Source organism: Schistocerca piceifrons, unplaced genomic scaffold (genome assembly GCF_021461385.2).
Source record: "Schistocerca piceifrons isolate TAMUIC-IGC-003096 unplaced genomic scaffold, iqSchPice1.1 HiC_scaffold_1409, whole genome shotgun sequence".
In the NCBI taxonomy this organism is placed as follows: Eukaryota; Metazoa; Arthropoda; class Insecta; order Orthoptera; family Acrididae; genus Schistocerca; species Schistocerca piceifrons.
In genome coordinates this window covers 1-5,000 of record NW_025727246.1, presented here as the reverse complement: position 1 = coordinate 5,000, position 5,000 = coordinate 1, and the positions used below count along the sequence as shown (strand labels likewise).

At 55.6% G+C, this 5,000-nt stretch overlaps 1 non-coding gene across 1 annotated transcript in view; it reads right to left on the bottom strand.

The window, feature by feature from the left end:
• LOC124733786 overlaps positions 1-448 on the bottom strand; it is a 1,902-nt gene extending 1,454 nt beyond the window's left edge. The window contains exon 1 of the ribosomal RNA XR_007009136.1: positions 1-448. This exon is cut by the window's left edge and continues 1,454 nt beyond it. This is a non-coding gene — a ribosomal RNA (small subunit ribosomal RNA).
• Between the last annotated feature and the right edge of the window lie 4,552 nt (positions 449-5,000).

The following is a 5,000-nucleotide window of genomic DNA, read 5'->3' as shown; positions in this document are numbered from 1 at the left end:
CGCGCCTGCTGCCTTCCTTGGATGTGGTAGCCGTTTCTCAGGCTCCCTCTCCGGAATCGAACCCTGATTCCCGTTACCCGTTACAACCATGGTAGGCGCAGAACCTACCATCGACAGTTGATAAGGCAGACATTTGAAAGATGCGTCGCCGTACGAGGACCGTGCGATCAGCCCAAAGTTATTCAGAGTCACCAAGGCAAACGGACCGGACGAGCCGACCGATTGGTTTTGATCTAATAAAAGCGTCCTTCCATCTCTGTCGGGACTCTGTTTGCATGTATTAGCTCTAGAATTACCACAGTTATCCAAGTAAACGTGGGTACGATCTAAGGAACCATAACTGATTTAATGAGCCATTCGCGGTTTCACCTTAATGCGGCTTGTACTGAGACATGCATGGCTTAATCTTTGAGACAAGCATATGACTACTGGCAGGATCAACCAGGGAGCTGCGCCAACTAGAGCTGAGCAGCCGGCCGCCCGGGAGTGTGTCCCGGGGGCCGCGCGAACACGCAGCGTCCGCTCAATCATTCTGCAAACAGGAGGAGGCTGAGCTCCCCTGCACAATACACCTCGAAACCTCTCAGGTCCCGGCGGCGCGCAGCGCCGTCCAAGTACTTGGTCGGGTTCGAGAGATGCGCAATCGCCCGGAGTTAGGCGAGTAGACGCTTTCGGTGCGACCACCTCGTGCTCCAACTGAGCTTGCCGCTGCGACAGAGGCCCGGGACCGGGAGCGTGCTGTCGTGGCATTGCCGGCGGGAGACAACACGCGCCACCTACGGTGACCGGCAGCTCCAACGCCAGCGCCACAGAAGGACAAAAGCCCCACTTGGGTGCCGAAGCGAACTCTCCCAGCACAGCGCACGCGCCAACACATCCGCACAGCTGCGATACAAACCACCAGCGAGAACCGCTGGGGCGACCGAGCAGCAGACGGCGTCGCGGCGCCGAGCGCCGGGCGGCGGCGCATCCTCAACGCACACAGTCCTCAATCGGACCAGCACACTGAAGATGTCCACCGCGCTTCGCACCGGGCCCGCGAGGACCTACTTTGGCCGCACGGCGCCGCGCGCAGGGTGCGCCGGCGCGCAGCTGCGACGCCTGCCGCGTCCGTCGGCCGGCGCGCCTGCCACTGGCCGCCCCCACCAGCCGGCTGTAGCGCGTGCGCCCACGCACCGCGCGGCCAGCACGCCGGGAGGCGCCCCCTCACCGGCCGGGGACGGTCCCACCCAGCCACCACCGCGTATCGCTTCACACCCAGATGCCGTTCAGTTTCATCGGCATGGTGGGTATCGCTGGAACAACCGGTTAGTACCTCAACCTATCGTCGCCATCACCGATTCACCCCTAGCGAGAACAACCGCACCACAACGGGTTACCATTTCTTCATTTGCGTAACTTCACCAGAAAACGTAGGCGTCCATCGCCATTAGCAACTTCAACGATTATTGCATGCCTGTGTCAGGTGTCACGCCACACTACGTCTGCCCACATACACGCAACAAAATGTGCACGCCTAGACAATACGTGGAAGGTGGCCCCCGTACGTATGCGATGTCCATTGCTCGAACGACTGTCAACCGGCCTCTGTAGCATGTCGCAGATATGGAACGCGGTGCACCATGCTATCACGGTGTTTGAGGAGAGACGACTAGGTCCGAATACATCAACACACAGCTCATGCTGATCGCCATCCACGGCGTCCGTTCCTCCCACACGTCTCTATGGCGTACCACACTGCAATCCAGCTCTCATAGGGAGACGACACGTAGCTGCGTGCACAATATTTGCACTGTATGGTCCGCCGTTTTTGGGCGCAGTCGTTGTACGGTCACACATGTGCCACGATGTATCATTCAGTACATAAGGACGAATGTGCAGTACAGATTGTGGTTCACGCGTACGACATCAGCGGACAGTTGACACAGGCCGCACCACAACGTAGCCTGCGTACGTCGCATGCGAAGGGCATTGAACATGCAAACTTGTCACCAACCAGCTTGCGAAGGCAGGGGGCAAGGTGGGGACGTGGGGACGTGGGGAGGGGTGGGGGGGGGGGGGGCGGCATGTACGTCCTGCTGCCATCCACATTACAGTGTACAGCAGGAGCATGTGGAAAGTCAGCAAGACTTGCAAGGTGTTTAACATGAAGCGATACACAGGGGAGCGGGCAGTGCGAGTAGCGAACTATATTGCGAGGGTTGCGGGTGGGCAACACTACACTAATTGAACGAGTCGTATAACAATTACAGAGCAGGTTTAGGCGACAACGTGGGTTACGTTAGCGGACAACGTGGGTTACGTTAGCGGACAACGTGGGTTACGTTAAGGCACAACATGGGTTACGTTAAGGCACAACATGGGTTACGTTAAGGCACAACATGGGTTACGTTAGGGCACAACATGGGTTAGGTTAGGGGACAACATGGGTTAGGTTAGGGGACAACATGGGTTAGGTTAGGGGACAACATGGGTTAGGTTAGGGCACAACATGTAGGTTAGGTTAGGGCACAACATGGGTTAGGTTAGGGCACAACATGGGTTAGGTTAGGGCACAACATGGGTTAGGTTAAGGCACAACATGGGTTAGGTTAAGGCACAACATGGGTTAGGTTAAGGCACAACATGGGTTAGGTTAAGGCACAACATGGGTTAGGTTAAGGTACAACATGGGTTAGGTTAAGGTACAACATGGGTTAGGTTAAGGTACAACATGGGTTAGGTTAAGGTACAACATGGGTTAGGTTAAGGTACAACATGGGTTAGGTTAAGGTACAACATGGGTTAGGTTAAGGTACAACATGGGTTAGGTTAAGGTACAACATGGGTTAGGTTAAGGTACAACATGGGTTAGGTTAAGGTACAACATAGGTTAGGTTAAGGTACAACATAGGTTAGGTTAAGGTACAACATAGGTTAGGTTAAGGTACAACATAGGTTAGGTTAAGGTACAACATAGGTTAGGTTAAGGTACAACATAGGTTAGGTTAAGGTACAACATAGGTTAGGTTAAGGTACAACATAGGTTAGGTTAAGGTACAACATAGGTTAGGTTAAGGTACAACATAGGTTAGGTTAAGGTACAACATAGGTTAGGTAGGTTAGGTTACACGTTGTTGTAAGGAAAGGTGTAGGGGGGGGGGGGCGGGGGCGGCAGGTTCCTTGATAGTGATTATAGTAAGTGAATGCTTGTGACATGATCAGATTTGTCACGTCAGGATGCACCTTTGGCTTATTAGAGGCGGCGCTCCAATTCTATGCTTGTGTGAGACCTGTGTCTTTGACTCATGTCATTGTTTGTGCGCTGTGACAGGAGGTACTATTGTGATGTTGGGTGCACCGTTGTATAGGACATGTGTGGGTGTTGGTGCCTGGTCTGCGCAATGGTGGATGTCGAAAGGCTGGGATATTGTATTTTCCGCATGGACCTCCTGGTCTGGTTGTGATAGTGTGGATTGTGTAATGTGGCGGAGAAGATGCACTGGATGTTGTTCCATGCTGGTGCTTACATATTGTATGTGCGCCCGTTAGAAGCAGAGAGTGGTGCGTGATCAGAGTGTCTGGCTGACGTGTGGTTCCCATTGTGGGCAGACTCTTTCAGCATGTATACGGACAGTTGTGTATATTTGCTGTAGTTTGATGGCTCTGCATTGATTACTAATCAGCGCCGTGTGTACGGGTAATCTGGTTCCAGTCCAAAATGTTCCATCTGTGTACATTAGTGACAAAGACTCTCCCCATGCAGTGGGGCTCGGTCTGTTATAGCTCTTCCGCGTAATATATTTGCCCCACGTTTTTGCGACTGCGAGTGCGAGTGCAACGCGCATGGGGACCGACATGCTGATGGCTCGGTATCGGACGCCGTACAGTGAGCAACGCGATCGCGTCTCTCGCTCGTAAGTGGTACAGGTCGCGGCTCATGTATAGGGACAGCGGGAATGTCGCATATTGGAAATAACTCTTCATGAAACGCAAGTTATAGGGGTGGATTGCACTTTACGAGTGCGGGAAACTTCCGCCGTTCATCCGCTGGAGGTGCGAGTTTGGCGGTTGGGGTGGTGCACGAACGGGTGCGGGTGGAGTCATTGCCGGTCCACGGCTTCGTGCGGCAGAGCCACTGGAGATTGGGTGCTATGGTCGACAGAGGCTGCAGGCTTTGTGGGTGGCGTCGAAAGGCGGGCACTGTGGCGCCATCGCTGTCTTAATCGGCTTGGCGTCGCATAGATGGCGGTATCGTCGTTGGAGGAGGTCATGTTGCGGGAGACCTACAGATGGCGGTATGTTTTGTGGTGCGGACGTAGTGTTGTCAGATGCGCATAGATGGCGGTATTGCATGTGGTGTCGCCCTATTTTCATAGATGGCAATACTGTTTTGCCGGCATGGGTGGCGTAGTTCCGTCGGATCCCTGTAGGTGGCAGTGTGCTATGTCTACTGTCGACACCCACGTCACCACTATCTATCTATCTATGTCCTAATACCTCGCCCCCCCCCGCCCCTACAGACTTATCACCACACACACTAACCGCCCCGGGGACTTGCCAACGACACACCCTATCCCAAGTCTATTTTCTTGCGGAGCATCATGTGTTATTATATTTTATTTCACATCCATCGGTTAGGGGTGGACGCCGTGGTACCACGGGACGGCGACAACGTACCAGACCCCGCCGGGCACCGCGACCGCCGCACGGCACCCACCCGACGCCGCCGCCTCCACGCGACGCCCCGGCCGGTGGGCCGACATCGACCGTCCGGCACCCACCGCGGCACCCGGCGCCGGCCGCCAAAGCGATACGCTATAGCGCGGCGGTACACACGGCGCCCGGCCGGCCGGCGCCGCCTCCCCGCGCGCACGGCGGCGGCACCCATCGCAGCGCCCACGCCAACCGATACGCCCCAGTCCGCCGCACCCACTGCAGCGCCCTGGGTGCGGCGCGCCCGCCCAGACCGATACGCCCAGAGATGCGACGTGCGGAAACTGAAAGCAAGGGGGGGCCCC